This window comes from Microtus oregoni, unplaced genomic scaffold (genome assembly GCF_018167655.1).
Source record: "Microtus oregoni isolate MIOR12 unplaced genomic scaffold, Mior012 000022F_ref0000154, whole genome shotgun sequence".
NCBI lineage: Eukaryota > Metazoa > Chordata > Mammalia > Rodentia > Cricetidae > Microtus > Microtus oregoni.
The window spans coordinates 4,459,610-4,482,888 of record NW_024543081.1 but is presented as its reverse complement, the minus strand read 5'-3'; the positions used below and the strand labels follow the sequence as shown (position 1 = coordinate 4,482,888).

At 43.6% G+C, this 23,279-nt stretch overlaps 1 protein-coding gene across 6 annotated transcripts in view; it reads left to right on the top strand.

Annotated features, from left to right (window-relative positions):
* Positions 1-11,874: 11,874 nt before the first annotated feature.
* The window catches only part of Ppp6r2 (protein phosphatase 6 regulatory subunit 2), a 92,256-nt gene continuing 80,851 nt past the window's right edge, over positions 11,875-23,279 (top strand). For all 6 annotated transcript variants that reach the window (XM_041672137.1, XM_041672135.1, XM_041672136.1 and 3 more), the window contains exon 1: positions 11,875-12,090. The gene's annotated coding sequence lies outside the window, so the exon portion shown is untranslated. The remainder of the gene's footprint in view (positions 12,091-23,279) is intronic.

Genomic DNA, 23,279 nt, shown 5'->3' with positions numbered 1-23,279 from the left:
GCACTTCCCGACAGTGGAGGATGCGTGACCCGGGTCCGCCCGTGGAGGGTGTGGGGGGGGGGGGGGGGCGGGGGATAGTGCTGTTGTCAGTCTGGCCGGCGAGCAATGCTGGTTCTGATATCCCTGGCCCGCATCTGATTCTATGGGACTTTGGTCTTGTAGTGATGTCTACCAGGGGGCGTCAGACGTTTTGTATTGGACCACCTAGGGGTATCCACCCCGGCCAAGGGTTGTGAGCTTAATGTTCATTTTGCGTGTCATCGCTACAGGACTTCGTCATCTATAGCATTCACACCGGACAATTGACCAAGCTAGTTATAGACAAACCTCAAAATGAGCTCAATCCTTTAAAAGTGTGAAAACCACTTCTGGGCAGTGGTGGCACAGGCCGTTAATCCCTGCACTCAGAAGGTAGAGGCAGGAGGATCTCTGAGTTTCTACCTGCATGGTCTGCAGAATAAGTTCCAGGACAGCCAGGGCTGCACAGAGAAACACTGTCTCTGCAAAATGAAATAAAACAAGTGTGAAAAAAAAAATGTTTGGGCCTGAAGAGATGGCTCAGCGAATAAGAATGCAGGCTGCTTTTCCTGAAAAGTTGGACTTGAGTCTCAGCACCCACATGGCAGCTCACACCTGCGGATCCGATGCCCTCTTCTGACCACCATGGGCTCCATGAACGCACGTGGTGCACAGACAAACACTCTAAAAACAAATATTTTAAAAAGCACCTCAATGTTTTAAGTTCACAATTTTGTGTCTGAATGTGTAGCCCTTTTGTACTTCCTTGGGGTTCCCTGTCCAAGGTTGGCACCATTGATAGACCACGTCTCCACCCACCCACTCTTTACAACTCTAGCCAAATTGGCATGTCTGCCCTAGACTCACTCCCACTCCAGGCTGGTGTGCCCACTTCCGCTAGCAAAGAGGCAGCCTGGCGACCTAATGCTGCTGCCTCTAGGAGTAAAGAAGTTTGTAATCGCTAACTCGGAGGCCAGGTATATAGAAGGGTGAATTTAGAACGAAGAGACAATGAAGCAGGCGAGAAAGGCAGGGAAATTGGGGAGGGGGCATGAGAAGAGAAATGGAGAGCCTTCCTCCTCCCCACTCCTAGCCTTTTGCCAGTAGAGAAGCAAGAAATCTAGCACAATTAACAACTGCTTAAGGTCTTCCTCTTCCCAGCTATAACCTGCAATTTTCCAGAAATCTCATGAGAAACCTGGTTTACAGGGAAAGGACAATAAACTAAATCTCTTGTGTAACCTTAGTAATTTCTGGTTTTCCTTTGCCAGATTGCCATCCAAGGCATTCCCAGAGCTCCCTCATCCATCCTACTTATGGGGAGGGCACATTAGTAATCTTTTGAGACACAACCTAAGAGCCATCAAGATGGGATATATAATCAATGCTAAATAATTATATCGCTCCCTTCCAGAGCCCATAACTATGGATTTATCTTACTGACTGCTCAAGAAGCCTACACCTATACTCTTGAATGTCATACTTGCTTCAACACACACCCTCATTTGTCCTGGCCTGGGTGGAACTTGATATGTAGACCAGGCACATCTTGAATTCACAGAGCTCTGCCTGCATCTGTTGGGATTAAAGGCCGCCATTATCACACTTGCATTGTCTTTCTTAACCACTGTGCTTAAGTCTATACTAATTTTTTTTTTATTAAGCCCCAGCTCTTATCTGTTGGAAGTTGGAGCAAAGTGCTGACGGCGATAATGAGAGTGGAAAATATTTAGCCCATGTGTTGCAGTTTTACTCTTCATTGTCTTAGAGTCTTCTTTTTGTCATGGAAGTGCCTGTCATAATCCTTTGTTTCCATTAAAAAATAAAAAATAGGGCCGGGCGGTGGTGGCGCACGCCTTTAATCCCAGCACTCGGGAGGCAGAGGCAGGCGGATCTGTGTGAGTTCGAGACCAGCCTGGTCTACAAGAGCTAGTTCCAGGACAGGCTCCAAAACCACAGAGAAACCCTGTCTCGAAAAACAAAAAAAAAAAAAAATAAAATAAAATAAAAAATAATACCACAAGGACATGTGCTCAGCTATGTTCACCTCAGCATTATTTGTCATAATCAGAACCTGGAAACAACCTAATGCCCCTCTACCAAAGAATGGATATGGAAAATGTGGTCCATTTACATAATGGAATACTACACAACAGAAAAAAAATAATGACATCTTAAAATTTGCAGGCAAATGGATGGAGCTAGAAAACATCATACTGAGTGAGGTAACCTAGACCCAGAAAGATAATTATCATATGTACTCACTCATAAGTGGTTTTTAAACATAAAGCAAAGAAAACCAGGCTATAATTTACAATCCCAGAGAACCTAGACAACAAAGAGGACCCTAAGAGAGATATACATGAATCTAATCTACATGGGAAATAGAAAAAGGCAAGATCTCCTGAGTAAATTGGGAGCATGGAGATCATGGGAGAGGGTTGAAGGAGAGGGGAGAGGAAGGGAGGAAAGCAAAGAAAAATGTATAGCTCAATAAAATCAATAAAAAATTAAATAAAAGGGCTGGAGAGATGGCTCAGTGGTTAAAAGCATTGCCTGCTCTTCCAAAGGTTCTGAGTTTAACTCCCAGCAACCACATGGTGGCTCACAACCATCTGTAATGAGGTCTGGTGCTTTCTTCTGGCCTGCAGACATACACACAGACAGAATAATGTATACATAATAAATAAATATTTAAAAAAATTAAATAAAAAATAAACTCAAATTCTGCTTCATAAAATGGCTAGTCTCAAAATGTTATTCTTTGTCGTCAAAGCCACAAATTCAAGTCTGGTTTTAGCTGAGATCCCTAAAAGTCTAGAACTTAGGCTACTGAGCATGGCAGTATAACAATACTCTATATCTATATATTATACTATATATTTTAGGTGTTTTTATTTTTTTAAGCATTTAAGCCTTTCATTCAAAATTACCGTCTTAGACTAGGCTTCAGCAACAATCTCCAAGTTTGTATTTTTTTCTAGGGGGAGTTGGGGGGTTGAAGACAGGGTTTCTCTGTCTTAGCCCTAGTTGTCTTAGAACTTGCTTGTAGACCAGGCCAGCCTTGAACTCAGAAATCCACCTGCCTCTGCCTCCCAAGTGCTGGGATAAAAGGCATTCCAGCTTTAATCTCCAAGTCTTAAATGGTTTTTCCATTCACATGAACTCCTGGGAAGGCCAAGTGGACCATTGGAGCACATATCAAAGTGGAAAAGAATAGAAAGGTCTCCCCCCCACCTTTTTTTTTTTTTTTTTTTTTTTTTTTTTTTTTTTTTTTTTTTGGTTTTTCGAGACAGGGTTTCTCTGTGGCTTTGGAGCCTGTCCTGGAACTAGTTCTGTAGACCAGGCTGGTCTCGAACTCACAGAGATCCGCCTACCTCCGCCTCCCGAGAGCTGGGATTAAAGGCATGCGCCACCATCGCCCGGCTTCCCCCCACCGTTTTGTCACCATTGCTGAGCATTGCCTTTTAACTGCCTAAAAACTACGCGCTTGCAATCCATCTGCCGAGTAGTCATGAGGTTCCAAGCAGGATGGGAGCGGATGGTTATTTATGAGCTACAAAATCATTACCTTTTTTAATTACCATATTGTGTTGAGCTGAAGGCAATTGTTTTATAAATAAGAAAACTGCTACCAACTGCACAGTCATTCAAAGCCCATTTTGCCCACCTGCAGTATGCCAGAAAGGACTAACTTTGGAAGTGGAGATGAGAGTCAGTCTCAACTCTGACCCCCCCCCCCAGAGTTTGATAGGTATCTTTATTGGTGGAAACTGGGGAAAATAGAAGTGGGGTGATTCATGCTTGTGTAGTTAGTTAAACATGAAGTCACTCTCAGGATTCACAGATCAGAGGTGTTATCTGCACCTTTGAAGTTGGTGGCTATCTTAGGTTTTAAAAAATATTATCTCAGCCGGGCGGTGGTTATATATATATATATAATCTCATTTTATGTGTGCACGTGTTTGGTCCACATGTATGTGTATCATGTATGTGCCTGGTGTTTGCAGAGGCAAGAAGAAGGTGTCAGATCTCCTCAGACTGAACTTACAGATTGTTATAAGATGAGAACTGAACCCATGGCCTCTCTGCAAGAACAGTGAATGCTCTTAACCACTGAGTCGTTTCTCCAACCCCTCCTACTAATTTTTTATTCTGTTTTGTTTTGTTTTTTGAGGCAGAGTTTCTCTGTGGGTAGTCTTGTTGTTCTGGAACTTACTCTGTAGATCAGGCTGGCCTCAAGCTCACAGAGATCCACTTGCCTTTGCCTCCCAAGTGCTGGGATTAAAGGGGTACAGCACCAAGCCCAGGAAATTTTAATTACCTTCATGTGTTTATTCTTTTTTTTAAGATTTATTTATTCATTAAGCATACAATGTACTGCTGGCAAGGAAGGCACCAGGTCTCATTACATTACAGATGGCTGTGAGCCACCATGTGGTTGCTGGGAATTGAACTCAGGACCTCTGGAAGAGGAGCCAGTGCTCTTACCCTCTGAGCCATCTCTCCAGCCCCTCATGTGTTTATTCTTATTTTTATTTATTTGACTTTTCAAGACAGGATTTCTCTGTGTAACAGTCTTAACTATCCTGAAACTTGCTTTGTAGACCAGGCTGCACTTGAACTCACTGAGGTCTGCCTGCCTCTGCCTCCCAAGTGCTGAAATTAAAGCCAGCACTACCTGGCAAGTGTTATTCATTTTTATTTTATTTTATTATTTTATTTTATTTTTGAGACAGGGTTTCGCTGTAGTTTTAGAGCCTGTCCTGGAACTAGCTTTTGTAGACCAGGCTGGCCTCAAACTCACAGAGATCTGCCTGCCTCTGCCTCCTGAGTGCTGGGATTAAAGGCGTATGCCACCACTGCCCAGCCCTCATTTTTATTTTTGACATAAGATCTTGCTACATAGTCCAAACTAATCTCAAATTCACAATCTTCTTGTCTGCATCTCCTGAGTGCTGGGATTACAGACATAGACCAAGATGCCTGAAGATCCACTAAGATCAACTTAAAAGACAGTGTAGGCATTGATACACTCGTCCTAAGAACTGTATTATTGGTGAGGTGTGGGGGCATGTTTATAGTAATACTAGCACTTGGGAGCCTGAGACAGGATTAACTAGAGTTAAGGACCATCCTACACTGCAATGATACCATTTCTAAAAGCATTAACAACAAACAACTATGTTGTTCATGGGTTCACCCTTAATTAGTATTTGTTTTCAAGATTTTTTCCTTTTGAGTAAAATGAATACATATTTAGTTTTTTGAGAGAGGGTTTCTCTGTGTTGCCCTGTTGTCCTGGAAGGCTGGCCTCAAACTCACAGAGCTCTTCCTGTCTCTGCCTCCCGAGTGCTGGGATTAAAGCTGAGTGGGCCACTACCGCCTGGCATGAATATATATTAAAATGCATGAGGCTTCAGTGAATTTGACGGATGAACCAAATCAGTCAAACTGTGGAACCCAAGCACTAGTAAAATATAAAAAGTTGCCAGCTGGTTCGAGGCCAGCCTGGTTTACAGGGTGAGTTCCAAGACAGCCAAGACTGTTACACAGAGAAACCCTGACTTAAAAACAAGCAAACAGCCGGGGGGTGGTGGCGCACGCCTTTAATCCCAAGCACTCGGGAGGCAGAGGCAGGTGGATCTTGTGAGTTCGAGACCAGCCTGGTCTACAAGAGCTAGTTCCAGGACAGGCTCCAAAACCACAGAGAAACCCTGTCTCGAAAAAAAAAGAACAAAAACAAAACAAGCAAACAAACAAAAAAATCCTTATGAATTTTGTATGCTAGACAAGTAATGGGATAAAGCCCATTATTGTGGGTACACAACCCTTTTTATATGTTACTGAATTTTACTGTGGGACACTTCATTAGTTTCTGTGCTGTTAGATGACCTCTGGCTTATGTACTATTTGAACTGTGCTATAATGCAATCTTTATAAACATGTATTAATTGTACAAAGTAATTTTTTTTCTTGATTCAGGGTGTCACGTGGGCAAGGGTGGCCTTTATCTAGGCATGCCTCTAAGAATGACCTTGACCTCCTGACCCTCCTGCCGGTACTTGTCAACTGTTGAGATTATAGGGAGGCACCTTTTCACTAACCCTGCCAAATTAGTGGTTTTGCCATGATATTTTCATATATCTATATGTCATGTTAGCTCACACTGAGCTCCTCTCCATCTGTTCTCCCCCTGGCATCCTTCCCAGTCTCTAATAGTCTCTCTTCTGCATTCAGATCATCATTTTAAAAATTTCTGCTTATGAAAGAATGCATATAGCCAGACACACACCTTTAATACCAGCACTTGAGAGGCAGAGGCAGGTGGATTTCATTGAGTACTGTATCAGCCTGGTCTACAAAGTGAGTTCCGAGACTACACAGTGGCTGAAAAAGATGCAGATGACACCTGTCTTTTAGGGTCCAACTGAATTGGTACGCTGTTCTCTAGTTCGTCACCTTTTCTTCATTACGGTCAATGGTCTATTGTGTGGTCAATACTGAGCCCTCTCCCAAGCCCCAACCCATATATTCTTTGCTCATTCACCTGTCAATGGGGATTTAGCTTACTTTATATTTTGGTGGTTCTGAAGAGTTCCACAATGAATCTGAGAGTGCAAGCAATAGTGTGATGACTCCACATTTTCCGCCTATACCCAGGAAGAGTATAGGTGTACCTGCAATGTGTTTTCTCTTTGATGTGCCTGGGAACGTTTTTTAGCTCACCCTCATTTTCATTTTTTTTTTCCCCAAAACGAGACAGCATTTCTTCAGGTATCCCTGGCTGTTATGGAACTTGTTCTGTAAATCATGCTGGCCTCAAACTCACAGAGATGCATCTGCTTTTGCCTCCCTGGTACTGGGATTAAAGATGTACACCACTGCTACCTGTTAGCTCATCATCATTAAAAAATAGTGTGTGTGTGTGTGTGTGTGTGTGTGCGCGCGTGCGCTCAGTCAAGCTTGAATTCTGTCCTCTCTCTTTCTTCCTTTCTTTGTAATGATTTTTATGTGTATGTATGTATCTGTGTGAGTATATGCCACATGGATGTGAGTATGGCTGGTGTTGAATCCTTTGAACTGGAGTTACAGATGGTTGTGAGCTGACATGTGGAGCTGTGGATCAAACCCAGATCCTCTGGAAGAGCAGCCAGTGTTGTTAATCACTAAGTCATTTCTCCCATCCCTTGGCCTGGTTTTTTATGTAGGTTTTGGGGTTCGAACCCAGGACCTCATGCTCACACCTGAGTCAGTAATCATTTTATTGACTGAGCTATCCCTCCAGCTTTTCACTTTCAGTTTTTGAAGGATAGTTTTGCCGCACATAGGGTTTTTCTCTGACAGGTTTTATTTTTCCTTCACACTCTGGAGGTTATTTTATCACTTCCTTGATCTTTTATGAGCCCTCAGCTATAAACTTTATTGTTGTTCCCTTAATGTTGGTGAGTCATTTTTTTCTTTCTGCTTTCATGGTTTTTCTGTCTTTGGCCCCCAGCAATTTGATAATGGTGCATATAAGCACGGTTCTGCCTACATTCATCCTTTCTAGAGATTCTGATTTCTGGGTCTGTCTTGGCATAGAGACGCAGGGGCTCTCGAGGGAAGGACAACGCAAGCCACCACTAGTCCTATTCTGAGGTGCTCTGAGGCAGCGCTCATTTTATATCACAGCTTTTCTTTTTCCATTTTATTGTTGAACATCTTTTGTATTTAGTGCTCTTAGGGATAGAGCTTACTCTATATGTTTTTTTTAATATTTATTTATTATGTATACAATATTCTGTCTGTGTGTATGCCTGCAGGTCAGAAGAGGGCACCAGGACCTCAATACAGATGGTTGTGAGCCACCATGTGGTTGCCGGGAATTGAACTCTAGCAGGCAATGCTCTTAACCACTGAGCCATCTCTCCAGCCCCCTCTATATGGTTATTTTGTGTCAGAAATACTTGCCTTTGTTCTAGGTATTTTGTGTACATCATAAATGGTTAAAGACAATTCATGCATGGTTATATACTGCACCAATTACAGAAATAAGAAATGTAGTAGTGACTGGGCGGTGGTGGCGCACGCCTTTAATCCCAGCACTCGGGAGGCAGAGACAGGTGGATCTCTGTGAGTTCGAGACCAGCCTGGTCTACAGAGCTACTTCCAGGACAGGCTCCAAAGCCACAGAGAAACCCTGTCTCGAAAACAAAACAAAACAAAACCAAAAAAAAAAAAATTTATCCAAAAAAAAGGGGGGGGGGGCTGGAGAGATGGCTCAGTGGTTAAGAGCATTGCCTGCTCTTCCAAAGGTCATGAGTTCAATTCCCAGCAACCACATGGTGGCTCACAACCATCTGTAATGAGGTCTGCTCTGCTGCCCTCTTCTGGTCTACAAACACACAGAGACAGAATATTGCATACAAAATAAATAAATATTAAAAAAAAAAGAAAAAAAAAGAAATGTAGTAGCTTTGCATATTTTTAATCATTTGTTATATATTTGTACATACTTTTTTATCTTAAAAATACAAGCTTTTAGATGGTTACATCACTAGTGTTAGCATAAGAAACTTTTCAGTGGGGCTAGCAACTACACTTGAAGAATAATCAAAGTAGCCAGTGATAGGTATAATGACTTCTGGAAGTGTACATAATCTCATTTTTAGGGAAAAGAGCAGGTATTATACGACAGAATAAATTTTCAAAGTTACATTTATTTACTATTTGTGAGTGTGTTTGTGCCTGCTACTGAGCTCATGTGGATGTCAGAGGACAACTGTAGCAATTAATTCTTTCTTTCTTTCTTTCTTTCTTTCTTTCTTTCTTTTGTTTTGGACAGGGTTTCTATGTATAACAGTTCTGGCTGTCCTGGAACTCCCTTTGTAGATCAAGCTGGTCTTGAACTCACAGAGATCCGCCTGCCTCTGCCTCCCGAGAGCTGGGATTAAAGGCATGCACAACCATGCCCGGCTAGTTCTCTCTCTACCAGGTGGGCCATAGGGATCAAATTCAGATGGTCAGTTTGGGAGTGATTGACTTTACCCACTGAGCCATCCAGCCAACCCCAAGAGCAATATGGCTAGCTGGAAATGTGGTTGTTCTGTTGTGGTATAGAAGGATGTCCACAGAGTTGACTGTCCAGTTTTCTACTTACCACGTCAGCTCCAGGTCCACTTTCATCCAGCACACTAACTTCCCACAGGAGACACTGGCTTTCCATGGGCACTCTCTACCTTGCTCCTGTTGCCAGGGCTACGGGAAGGACATGCATTATTCTCATTCCCATCAGGTACTGGTACTTCCCTCTGACTGCTACCCCTATGAGTAATTCCCAGTGGTGCTCACAGTTACCTCAAGGGTTAGTTTGTGTCTTTGCTTGCTCTCTGGAAGATGTATTTCTTTATAAGCTCTATTCTGCAGTGCGTGGCAGTTGGTTCTACCCAGGAAGCTCAGGACAGCCCAGGGAATGTCTCTGTCTTCAGCAGGGGTGCTGCTGCCAAACTTCTCTAAGAAAGAATAAATTCCCACTGGGAGAATAAACTCTCTTTAAGATTTTTCTTTCTTGACTATAGTTTTCTTTCTTCATAATAATCTTATAACTGATAATTTTATAATGAACTTCCCCCCAGTGAAATCACTGTGTGGTTTCAGGTCTCTTTAGTGGATATGACTAGTGAGTGATACCACTGGGAAGGAGAAAAGGCCAGACAGGGGAGGGGGCTGTGAAGTTAGTGCCATATAAGCTTGAGGCTTTAAATAGAGCAGTTCGGGAGGCCCTCCCAGAGGTGGAGGAGGCAATGAGCAGGTCTGAGGCAAGACAGCAAGCGTAGCAATAACAAGAAGAGATGCCTGAAAAGATACAGATGGCAGTGTGAGCAATTGACCCGGGGCAGGAGGTTATCATGACTGAAGCGAAATGAAATGAGTAGATAAAGTGAGATCACATCACAAATAGCTTTGTGGGCAGCAGCAAGGATTCTTGCTTTCATCTTGGGTGAGACAGCAAGCCCTGAGGTCATAGATCTGATCTGACTTATTTTAATAGGTTCCCTTTGAACCCCATGCTGAATGGCCTACAGCAAGTCCTCCAGGATAAAAGTAGGGGGCCCATCTAGACTGCTTTGTGTCAGACAAGAGAAACTGGCCTTACAGGTTAGATATTGGAGTGAAAGGTACAGTAGGTTTGCTGATGAATTCTGTGTGGGTTTGAAAGGAGCAGGGCGATGCCACAAGTTCAAGGCCAGCCAGAGCAACTTCTCAAAACCTTAAGCCCCAAATAAGTAAACAAACAAAGGTCTCCCGTGGTCTAGGCAGCCCTTGAACTCCACTCACAGCTCAAACCAGTCTTGAACTACTGATCCTCCTGCCTCAACTTCCCAAATGTTGGGACTAAACGCCTAGTTCAAAATTAGAAAAAGAAGGGGGCTGGAGAGATGGCTCAGTGGTTAAGAGCATTGCCTGCTCTTCTAAAGGTCCTGAGTTCAATTCCCAGCAACCACATGGTGGCTCACAACCATCTGTAAAGATGTCTGGCGCCCTCATCTGGCCTTCAGGCATACAGACAGAATATTGTATACATAATAAGTAAATAAATAAATATTTAAAAAAAAATTAGAAAAAGAAAAGAAAAGAAAAAAAAGAAGTAAGTGCTGGACATGCAGCTCGGCAGCACAGTGCTTGCTTAGCACTGCAAAAATGGCGTGTGTGTGCGCGCGCGCATGTAAAGGGTGCATGGAGCTGTTGCTGAATCACGAACTCTGGCCTGGGCACAAAAATAGTGCAGGGTTGCACCTGCTCACTGCTGCGGTTTTTAAGACTATGGGTCATCTCCTGTATTTGGTACCCCAGTACAAGTACCGGTTCTGTAGCACTTTCAGTTTCTGTATTCAGGGTAAATCTTACCAAAGTCACTTTCAGTCAATGTAGTCTGGGAAAAGCTGTGCTGCGGACCACCGCAAGAGACCTTGCTTGGCGTGAACCCAGGTGTCTCCAAATTTGCTTTCTAGACCAGGGAACGAAAAACTTTCCTTTTTCACAAACAGTGTCTCTTTGGCGCCCTCTGCTGAAGAAGCACAGCAGTACCACCTCAAAGGCAAAATACTTGAAGGGTCCAGAAGCCCTCACCCTAACCCCCTTCAGACTTTGTTCACTACGCAGTCCTAACTGACCTGGAACTCGGGGAGTTGACCAGGCGGGCCTCGAACTGACTGAGATTTCCCCCTGCCTCTGAAGTGCTGGGATTAAAGACGTGTGCCACTACGTTCGGAGCGACAAAGTTTTGCTTGCCCTCCTGCTTTGGTCTCCCAAGTGCACCACCCACGCCGGGTTGTATTTTTGCACAGCACTGGTGAACTTGCAGCTGAAAGGCAGTGAATTCATAACTAGCATGTGCTGACATTCCTAACATGCTTCGTCTCTGTTTTTAATATTTTCCCACGGCTTACCCTGCCACCGGAAATCAGTCTAATTTTCATTTGAACTAATTCCAACCCATGTTAGATGAACACGTATGCAACATGTACTGGGCACTCAGAAAAAGAAAAAAGTAGGGCTGTTCGCTGCCCAGTTCAGAAACAGGGCGGGGAGGAGATCTGAGCACCCACCCGAGCAGGCCACAGCGCGCCGCTGCTCTTGGGTAACTGAAGAAGCCCAGGGAACTTAGTACAGCCAGCTCGGTCGCGGAGACGTCTCAGGACAGAGAGCCCCAGAGGCCGCGACGTTCCAGAGCCTTCGGGCAGACCCCAGCAGGGAGCCGCGACTCGGCCCCGCCTCCGGTGGCCCCGCCCCCGGGGCGCGCCCGCGCCCCGACCCCGTCCGCGCGCGCAGCCCTGCGCGGAAGCGGGTCCCCGGAGCGCGCGCGCTCTCGCCGCCGCCATTTTGGAGCGATCTCGCCCGCGGCCCCGAGCCGGTCCCGAGCGGGTCCCGAGCCTCCCGCCGGCTGCGCCCGAGTCCGAAGGCGCCGCGCGCGGGGCCGGGCCCATGTGCGTACGGCCCTCTGCAGGCCGTCCGCACTTCACCTCTGCGAGCGTCCTGGCCTCCCTCGGGCCTTGGAAGAGCCGCCGCGACCCCCAGGCTGCGGGACAGGTGAGTGCGGCCGCGCGCCCGCTGCTTCCTCGGGCCCGGGGAGAGGAGGGGATTCCCCCTCCCCCTTCTCCGTCAGACCGCGTCCTGCTGTCACTCAGCACCTGCAGTCGGCGCCTTTGTCACCCTGCGCTTCGTCGGGGGGTCAGCGCCTCCGCCAGACTGCTCGCTTGTCAGCCAGTCAGCCAGCATTCTCCACTCCCGTCATTCATTCATTCATTCATTCCTCCCTCCCCATTCCCCCAGCTAACCCTTCCTGTCCGTCAGCCCCCTTCTCAGCTAACATACCCTCTCGTGCCTGTCAGTGGTCGGCCAGTTTCCCCTGCTCTCAGAGCCGGTCTCAACCTGTCAGGGGCCTCCTTGTCCACCTCCCAGCTGTCCACCTCGTCCCCGTCAAGGCCCTTCCCCTCTGTTGACGCCTGTAAAGGTGTGACGGAGCTTGGATATAGGGTGGGGGGAGTCGTCAATGTTCCCTCTCATTTAGACACCTTCCTCCTCATTGGCCTGCCGCTAGTGACCTTTCCACCAGTGTCCCCCCCCCCCGCTGCCACTCTCCTCCCCGCCAGTGCCCACTGCCAAGCCCTGACTTTGTTTTCGTCACCTATTTCCATCTCACTCTTCTTCCAGTCGTTCCCCAGTTGTCATCCGTCACCCACTGCCGTTCTGTCACTTTCCCTGGTGCGTCCCCACCTCCTCCCATCACCTCTTCCTTCTCCCATACTCTTCTCTAAGCTCCTTCCATTAGGGAACCTCTTTACCCTCTCGCTACTTAGGATCCTGGCGGCTGACAACCCGGTTAAGGACTGATTCCAGTTTATTACTTTCACCTCTGTCTTGTCACTTTTTCTAGTTCTCACCTTGCTCCGTAGTCCCTTCCCCCAGTTTGTCTCCATTCTCACCCACCTTGTCCCCAGGCCATAATTCAGACTGTTAGACTTTCACTCACCGTCAACTATGTCCTACTTGACAGTGCTGCTGACTTTTTAGTATTTCATGCCCACTCCCTTTTTTCTTTCTCCCGAGACAGGATTTCTCTGTGTAGCCTTGGCAGCCCTAGATTGCTCTGTAGATCAGGCTGGCCTCGAACTCAGAGATCTGCCTGCCTCTGCCTCCCAAGGGCTGGGATTAAAGGCGTGTGCCACCATTGTCTTCATTCCCCATTCTTATCTGTTCAAGTTGCTTCCTCTTTCTCTGTTTTATTTGAAACAAGGTCTTGCTATATACTCTTGGCTGTGTAGACCAGGCTGGCCTCAAACTCACAGAGATTTGCCTGCCTCTAACTGGAATTAAAAGTTTTTTTTCCCACCAAGTCTGTTAATCTCTTGATGTCTTTTCCCTTCTGGGTCTTCCCACTGACATCTCTAATTCTCATGTTAAGCTAAGATCTTGAAGACCTAGGAGCTGGAGAGATGGTTCAGGGGTTAAGAGCACTGACTGCTCTTCCAGAGGACCCAGGTTCAATTCCCAGCTCCCACATGGCAGCTCACAACTGTCTATAACTCCAGTTCCACGGGATCCAACACCTTCACACAGACATACATGCAGGTAAAACACTAGTCAGTGTTCATAACTTTAAGAAAAAAAGAAGCTAACTATAATAAAGAGGTGGCGTGGGAGGGCAGGGCAGAGCACAGCCCTCCAGGATGAGGAGAGCCCAGATGCAGAGAGGAGATGGGAAAGGCCCAGATCTCTGCAGGAACTAGATAATACTGATGTGTCTAGGTTAAGGGGGAGCTTAGTTTAGAAAGCCGGTTCTGGTCAGCCTTACAGACACTGGTGAAGTGCTGGGTCTTGAGGTTTTATGAGTTTTGTCACATGAGTAGGGAGTGGAGTGTTGTGGTTTAAACCTCAGCAGTTGACTTAGGGCGGTATTTTGGAAGTAGAGCTGTTGGCACAAAACAATTGAGAAGTGTGACGGAATGGGAGGGCTCAGAGTGACTTCTAGGCTTCTTTATTGAACAAATGGTTGGGTAATGGCATTGTTTAATTAAATGGGGAAGCTGGGTTGAGGTAGTGGTAGATGTTAGAGAAGGCAAGGCTTTCTTTGGCTGAAAGTAGTGGGAGACATCTAAGAAGTCCAGGAAGAACATATCTTATGGAAAAATCTGGAGCCCAAAGGAGAGATAAGGCTGAGCATACAATTTTGAGCAGGGAGATAGTGTTTAAAGCTTTGGAAATAGCCATTTTCTTAGAGCACACAGCATAATGTTTGGGTATTTATACTGTTCTATTACATTTAATTTTTTTTTTTTTTGAGACAAGGTTTTTCTGTATAGCCCCAGCTGTTCTGGAACTTGCTATATAGAACCAGAACTAGCAGAGATGTACTTATTTCTGCCTCCCAAGTGCTAGGATTAAAGGCATACACCACCATGCCCAGCTCAACATTTAATTCATATGGGAATTTTTTATCTAGTCCTCAGGGTAACCATAGGCTATAGAGGCTATAATTTCCCTGCTTCAGAGATAGAGACTGAGGCAAGAGAATCGGGATTTGTACTGCAGGCAGTTTGGCTTTGCATCCCTTCTCTCTCTCTCTCTCTCTACGCAAAGGGTAATGTTTACAGCGTTTAAACTAATAACAATGATGACCGATTGCAGTTATGTTCTACTATGCTTGGCAGGTCCAGACACTTTTTAAAGTATGTTATCCATATCCTCTCATTTAATCTTTACAGTAATTGTTCTTTATTCAGCTCTTTTCTTTCTTTCTTTTTTTTTAAAATTTTTTTTTGAGACAGGATCTAAATTTGCTCAGTGTGACCTCAAATGTTGCTGTGTAGATTGAGGGTGACCTTAAACTTCTGTTCCCCTTCCTCTATCTCCCAAGTGCGAGGATTGCAGGCTGTACCACATTGGCTAATTCATATAGTGCTTGGGATTAAACCCAGGGCTTCATGGATGCTGTCAAGCATTCTATCAACTGAGCCATATCTCAGTCCCCCCTCCCCTTTTTTTTAAAAGAAGGATTTCATGTAGTCCAGGCTGGCCTTGAATTTCTGATCCTCCGGCTTCACCCTCCTGTACTGGGATTACAGGCATATGCTACCATCTCTGGTCAGTAGTTACTTTTAATATTCCTGTCAATAGATGAGGGCTATAGCGATGGCTCAATGAGTAAGAACACTGTTGTGAAGATAAGAGGACCCTAGTTCAGATCCCCAACATCTACATAAAAGCTGAACTTAACTTTGTGTTCCTGTAAACCAAAGGGTGCAGGTTGGAGGTAGGTGGATCCCAGGGGTTCTGTGACCAGCCAGCTTCATCAGAACCTGAACCCAAAATCCAGTGATAGGCTGGTTGTGGTGTCACGCTGGTAGGATTTGCTGAAGGAGGCAGAGACAGGAGGATCACAAGTTCGTGGCCAGCCTGGGCTACACATTAAAAAAAAATCCAGTGATAAGCTTCTGGTTCAGTGAGATACCCTATCTTAAAAAAAAAATTGGGGGGGGCTGGAGAGATGGCTCAGTGGTTAAGAGCATTGCCTGCTCTTCCAAAGGTCCTGAGTTCAATTCCCGGCAACCACATGGTGACTCACAACCATCTGTAATGAGGTCTGGTGCCCTCTTCTGGCCTGCAGGCATACACACGGACAGAATATTGTATACATAATAAATAAATATTAAAAAAAAATTGGAGAATGATGGAAGACACCTAATATCCTCTTCTGGCCTCTGCACACTCCACACATGTAGATTCATATCACATACAAAGTAATTATATGAGAGTACTGAGACACAAAGTAAGTAACGTATCTGAGGTCAAAGCAAATAAATCAGAGAGTTTAGGTTCAACCCAAACCCTAGAGCCTGTGCCTTTCACTGTTTCATCCTAGGCAGTTTATACGAATGGATAATACGACCTCTCGGTGTGTAGTATCCTCTCTCAAGGCAGTTGACATTTGTTTTGTTTTTGTATGTGTGTGTCATTCTAAACAGTTTATTAACAGATAATTTGGGGGCTGGAAAGATGGCTCAGCGGTTAAGAGCACTGGCCACTCTTCCTAAGGTTCCAAAGGTCCTGAGTTCAATTCCCAGCAACCACATGGTGGCTTACAACTATCTGTAATGAGATCTAGTTCCCTCTTCTAATTTACAGGCATACATGCAGGCAGAACACTGTATATATAACAAATAAACCTTTTAAAAAAAACAGATAATTTGGTACATAAATATGTTTGAGAGAAAGAGATGTACATTTTATAGAAATGAGTTGCATAACACGGTGTAACACTGTCCCAGCACCCAGAGGTAGAGGTAGATAGATCTGAGAGTTCAAGGAGCCTGGTCTAGATAGCAAGTTCCAGGATAGCCATGAGTTACATTCAGTCAGCCTTAGTTACTTTGGTAGTTTGAATGTTATTGGCTTGGCCCCCATGATCCTATAATCTCATAGGGAGTGGCACTCTTAGGAGGTGTGGCTTTGTTAGAGTGGGTATGGCCTTGTTGGCGGAAGTGTGTGATTGTGGGGGCAGACTTTGAGGTTTTCTATGCTTAGAATACTCCCCAGTGTGTCAGTAGACTTCCTGGTGCCTCAGAGTCAAGATGTAGAACTCTCAGCTCCAGCACCACGTTTGCCTGTATGCTGCCATGCTCCCATTCATAATCATTTAAGAGTTGCTGTGATCATGGTGTCTTTTCACACCAATAGTAAACCTTAACTAAAGACAGTTACTTTCTGTTGCTGTGACAAAACACCATGACTAAGGCAATTTATAAAGGAAATATTTAATTTGGGACTCCCAGTTCCAGTAGATTAGAGTTCATGTCTGACATGGCATGGAACACGGCAGCAAGTAAGCAAACATGGCACTGGAGGAGTAGCTGAGAGCTGGTGTCATATAGGTATGTGAGCATAAGGTAGAGAGAGCTAACTGGGGAAACCTCAAAGCCCAAAGCCGGGCGGTGGTGGCACACACCTTTTAATCCCGGCACTCGGGAGGCAGAGGCAGGCGGATCTCTGTGAGTCAATGCCAGCCTGGTCTGTAAGAACTAGTTCCAGAACAGGCTCCAAAGCTACAGAGAAACCCAGTCTGGGGGCCGGGGGAAGGAAACCCTGTCATGAAAAATGAAACAAAAGGATACTTCACACATTGTCCTTTATCTTATTATTATTTTACATTTACTTATTTGTGTGTAGGTCAAAGGACAACTTGCTGGAGTTGGTTCTTTCCATCATGTGGGTTTCTGGAGTCAAACTCAAATCCTAAGCTATCTTGTTGGCTCCCTGTGTCTTGTTTTGTTTTGTTTTTTCCTTTTTAATTTACAATTTTTAAATAGTTATTTAAAAATTTTAAATTTTATGTGCATCAGTATTTTGCCTGCAATGCATATCTGTGTAAGGGTTATGTTTCCCCTGGAACTGGGGTAAGAGAATTGTGAGCTGCCATTTTGGTGCTGGGAATTGAATCTGGGTCTTCTGGAAAAACAGCCAGGCCTTTTAACTGCTGAACCATCTCTCCAGCCTTAATTTTAATTTCTATTTATTTATTTATTTATTTATTTTGTTTTTTTTTTTTTTTTTTGGTTTTTCGAGACAGGGTTTCTCTGTGGTTTTGGAGCCTGTCCTGGAACTAGCTCTTGTAGACCAGGCTGGTCTCGAACTCACAGAGATCCGCCTGCCTCTGCCTCCCGAGTGCTGGGATTAAAGGCGTGCGCCACCACCGCCCGGCTCTATTTTGGTTTTTCGAGACAAGGTTTCTCTGTGTAACCCTAGCTGTTCTGGAACTAGCTTTGTAGACCAGACTGGCCTTGAACTCATAGAGATCCTCCTGTCTCTGCCTCCTAAGTGCTGGGATTAAAGGTGTGCCACCTCTGCCTGACTTTTTTTTTTCCAATTATTTTGGAAATTATGTTGTATCTATATATAACAAGCAGCCTTCATCCTTTTAGCTGTTTAGTCTTGTTTTTATTTTGCTTACAATATCTCATTTAAAATTATTGAGGAAAAAAAAATAAAATTATTGAGGGATGGGCTGGAGAGATGGCTCAGTGGTTAAGAGCATTGCCTGCTCTTCCAAAGGCCATGAGTTCAATTCCCGGCAACCACGTGGTGGCTCACAACCATCTGTAATGAGGTCTGCTGCCCTCTTCTGGTCTGCAGACATACACACAGACAGAATATTGTATACTGTATACATAATAAATAAATAAATATTTAAAATTATTGAGGGATATTTCATACCCGGGGAAATCTTACCTATATGAATTTAATGAGTGTTAACAAGTATGAACATTATTAGTGTTGATAGTCAAGGTGGCTCATATCTTTAATCCCAGCACTCAGGAGTCAGAAGCAGACAGATCTCACTGAGTTTGAGGTCAGCCTAATCTATATAATGACTTCTAGGCCAGCCAGGGCTACACAATGAGATCCTGTCTCAAAAACAAACAAAAACTTAGTTTGGACATCTCTCACCTCAATTATAGAACATTTTTATCACCGTGGAATTTTTCTTGTGTTCCTTTCCAATCCTTAAAACCATCCTTTCAATCTTCAAGTAATTAATGTTCTTATTTCTGTCGCTATAGATTAGTTTCCTAGCTCCTTAGACTTTAAATGGAATTATAAAGTATATGCTTGCAGGGAATGACACACCCCTGGAATTTCAGTGATCTGAGACAGGAGAACTGTGAGACCACCCTGGGATATATATATCAAGACCCTGTGTAAAAATACAAAACCGAAAAAACCCTTTCTACCCTAGCTTGTCTTGCTAGTTTTAGAATAAGCTCTCAGATTTATGTTATTATTTTTGCTGTGAGTTTGATTGGTGCTATATATAATCTATAGCTCAAATTCAGAGTTGAATTATTGAATCTTTTTATCTATGCGTTTAATTTTATTTCTCCATTTAGTTTTTTTTCTTTGCAATATTTTATGTTTTCACTGTAAAGGTTCATTTTCATTTGAATTATTCCGAGCTGTTTTGTCTTTTGATAGTATCGTAAATATTTTTTTTATAGTTTTTTTTTTATAATTTTTTTTTTTTTTGGTTTTTCGAGACAGGGTTTCTCTGTGGCTTTGGAGCCTGTCCTGGAACTAGCTCTTGTAGACCAGGCTGGTCTCGAACTCACAGAGATCCGCCTGCCTCTGCCTCCCGTGTGCTGGGATTAAAGGCATGCGCCACCATCGCCCGGCTCGTAAATATTTTTATATTGTTTTTAATTATTTGTTGTTGTACAAACATATATTTGGGTTATGTATAATGGTAACATATTCTGCAACATTGTGTAACTTATTAGTTCTCATAGTATAGCCCTTTGTATTTTCTACTTACATTATTATATCTGCAGATAAAGATAGTTTTACTTTTCCTTCCCAATTGGTATTCCCTGCTTTACTTTTCTTGATTGCATTGAATAGAAATCCCCAAACAGTGTTAAATAAAACTGATAATAATGGGCCTTCAATGTTTGAGAAAGTTGCCTTTATTTCAATTTTGTGGAATTAAAAGTTATTATTTATTATTATTGTGTGAGTATAATATGTTAATATGTGCATGCCATGGTGTGTATGTGGGAGTCGAGGAAAACTTGCTGAAGTCAGTTCTTTCCTTCCACCTTTAAGTGGGCTCCCAAGATCGAGGTCATCTGCCTTGTGCAGCAAGTGATTTACCTGCTAAGTGATCTTACTGGCCCCTGGAATGTTTTTATAATGAAAGAGTGTTGGATTTGCTCAAATGCTTTTTCTCCATCCATTTAGATGGTTATTTGATTTTCTTTGATTTGTGGTATGTTATATTGATTGATTTTTCAGATATTAAAAAATGCATTTTTGGAATAAATTATCTTTGGCATGATGTACATTCTTTTTGTGTGTATGATTTGGTTTGCTAGTGTTTTGTTGATCTTTGCAAATTTATGAAGGGATATTTATAAATGCCCAGTTTTCCGTCTGTCTTCTTTTCTCTCTTCCCTCTTTTTCCTTTTCCCTCCCTCCTTTCCCTGTTTCCTTTTCTTCTTTCTGTGCTAGGATCAAACCTTATGTATGCTTGGCAGTGGTGTCTTGTAATTTTTGTTTTGTCCAAGATAGGGTTTCTCTGTGTAGCCCTGCTTGTTTTGGAACTCGATCTGTGGATCTGTAGATCAGGCTTGCCTTTAACTCAGAGCTCTGTCTGCCTCTGCCTCCCAAGTGCTGAGATTAAAGGCATGCACCACCACCTCCCCTGTGGTTTTTTTTTTTTTTTCTGAAACAGGGTGTCACTTTGTAGTTCAGACTGGCATTGAACTAAATGATTTTCTTATCTCAGCCTTCCAAGTACTGGGATTAAAAGAATTGAGCCATCACTCTAGGCAAAATCCCATATAAATAGCTGCATAATCATTTTTGGGAGTTTTGGAAATCGAACCTACGAACTTCTGTATGCTAGGCAGGTGCCCTTCCATTGTTCTATATATTGTCAGCCAGTCTTTGGTTTTGGTTTGGTTTGGTTTGATTTTGGAGACAGTCTCATTCTATAGCCCTGGCTGGCCTGAAATCACAAGGATGCTTCTGAGCCTCTGGAATTCAGAGTGCTGGGACTATAGGTGTGTAGGTGTGCCACTGTACCTGGCTTAGACGTCACTTCTTGAGGCAAGGAGCTGTTTCAGCTCATCACTATTATTACAAAAGTGGGAAACCACTTCCTAGAGAAAGAATAGGAATCTAGGCTATATTTAATGTTTCCTTGAGGTCTGTGGTCATTCATTTAGAATGAATGAAGCTCAAGCTGGATTTATTCATGGAAGTCTTCTCTGGCTACTGCTTACCCTATCATCCTCCCTGCTTGTGCTTAATGACAATATTAGTTTAAGATGTGTTATACTCGTTTATGCTGTGGAATATTTGTTTAAACAGGCAAAAATGTGTTGCATTCTGTTGACAGAGGTTTCTGTCCTGCCAGATCCTATAGCCATTTAGTCCCAAAGAAACACACAGAGGCTTACATTAATTATAAACTGGTTGGCCTATTAACTCAGACTTCTTATTAACTTTAGCTCGTGATTCTTTTTTTTTTAAATATTTATTTATTTATTATGTGTACCATATTCTGTGTGTATGCCTGCAGGCCAGAAGAGGGCACCAGACCCCTCTACAGATGGTTGTGAGCCACCATGTGATTGCTGGGAATTGAACTCAGGACCTTTGGAAGAGCAGGCAATGCTCTTAACCTCTGAGCCATCTCTCCAGCCCCTAGCCCGTGATTCTTGTTCGTGTTAACCACGTGGCTTGATACCTTTTATCAGTGAGGTCTTCTCATCTTGCTTTCTCTGCATCTGGGTGACCACTTGCAGACTGAGCCTTTCTTCTTCCCAGAATTCTCCTGTTCTGGTTGCCCCGACCATACTTCCTGCCTGGCTATTGGCCAATCAGCATTTCATTAAGCCAGTACAACTGACAAATCTTTACAGGGCACAAGACCATTGTCCCATAGCAGCATTCATATATATATAATTTTTTTTTTTTTTGGTTTTTCGAGACAGGGTTTCCCTGTAGCTTTGGAGCCTATCCTGGAACTAGCTCTTGTAGACCAGGTTGGCCTCGAATTCACAGAGAGCCACCTGTCTCTGCCTCCCGAGTGCTGGGGTTAAAGGCGTGCACTAACACTGCCCGACTTATTTTGTATTTGTTTAACTCTGTGAAGCTGTGTTATTTTGCTTGCCTGATTGGTCTAATAAAGAGCTGGCCAACCAATAATTAGGCAGGAAAGAGAAATGGGCAGCCACTAAGTAAGAAGGAAAGAAAGATATACAGAATAAAGAGAGGTAAAAAGCCCAGAGGCAAATATAGTTAAAGAGAAATGGAATAATTTAAGTTAGAAAAGTTGGCTATAAACAAGTAACCTAAGACTGGGCGTTCATAAGTAAGAATAAGTCTCTGTGTATTTATTTGGTAGCTGGGTGGCGGGCCCCCAAAGAGTAAAACACCATGCATGTATTATATTTTGTTTTGGTGGATATTTTTAGTTTTTATTTCTTCAGACACAGTTTTACTCTCTACCTAGGCTGGCCTGTAACTCAGTATACAGTTCTGGTTGGTTTTGAAATTGTGGCAAAGCTCCTGATTCAGCCTCTTGAGTGCTGGGATTTCAGGCTTGCATAAGTAATCACACCTGGCTTCAGATTACCTTGTGAGATACATATTGTCATCATCTAATTCCTATATTAAAGCTCATAACACAGAATTGAGGACTTGGAGAACCTAAGGAGTGGCTGATGGTATGTTCTTTCAAGAAGGTAACCGTATTCTAGTACATTTAATAAAAGAAAGAAATGACCAAAGTGGGCTTCTGCTTTTTGCCTGTGCATGGATGTTACAGTAGACAGCCTGAAGCACTGAGTTGTTCTGAGCTTTGAGCAACTGGGCCTTTGCAGTGCCCACATATTGCAAGGTCCATGTAGTGCTAGCAATTGCTTCTCTCTCTTTAATAGTTTAGTTAACTTTATTCTATGTGCATTGGTGTGAAGGTATCAGATCCCCTGCAACTGGAGTTACAGACAGTTGTAAGCTGTCATGTGGTTTTTGGGAACTGAACTCTGGTCCTCTGGAAGAGCAGCCAGTACTCTTAACCGCTGGGTCATGTCTCCAGTCCCTGAGATTACTTCTCTGAATTGTGGCTGGAATAATCCTAAAGTTGGAGTTCCTTGGCTTTTAGTTCTTTTGTACTTCCTGTTTTCACTTCAGCTTTGCTCATTGCCCCACTTTCCTTTTTGGTGCTTTTTAGTGTTATCTTATGCCTGTTTAGTAATTTATTTTATTTTATTTATTTATTTATTAGTTTTGAGGCAGTATTTCTGTGTAGCCCTGGCTATTCTAGAACTCACTCTGTAGACCAGGCTGGCCTCAAACTCAAAGGTTCCCTGCCTCTGCCTCCCAAGTGCTGGAATTAAAGGCATGCACCACCACTGCTGGGTATATTGTTATTATTTGTGACAAAGTCTCACTGCTGAGCCTTAGCTGGCCTAGAACTCACTATGTAGACCATGCTGGCCCAGAACTCACAGAGATCAGCCAGACTTTGCCTCCAGAGTATTGGGATTAAAGGCATGTTTCACCACACCTGACTATTGTTATTATTATTTTTAATTAGGTGTATATGTTTGTTAATCTCTCTGTGTGTGAATGTGTGTGCACACTTGCATGTGTGTGTTTGTGTCTCTGTGTCTGTGTATGTGAGTGCAGGTGCCTTTGGAGGCCAGAGGTATCAGGTG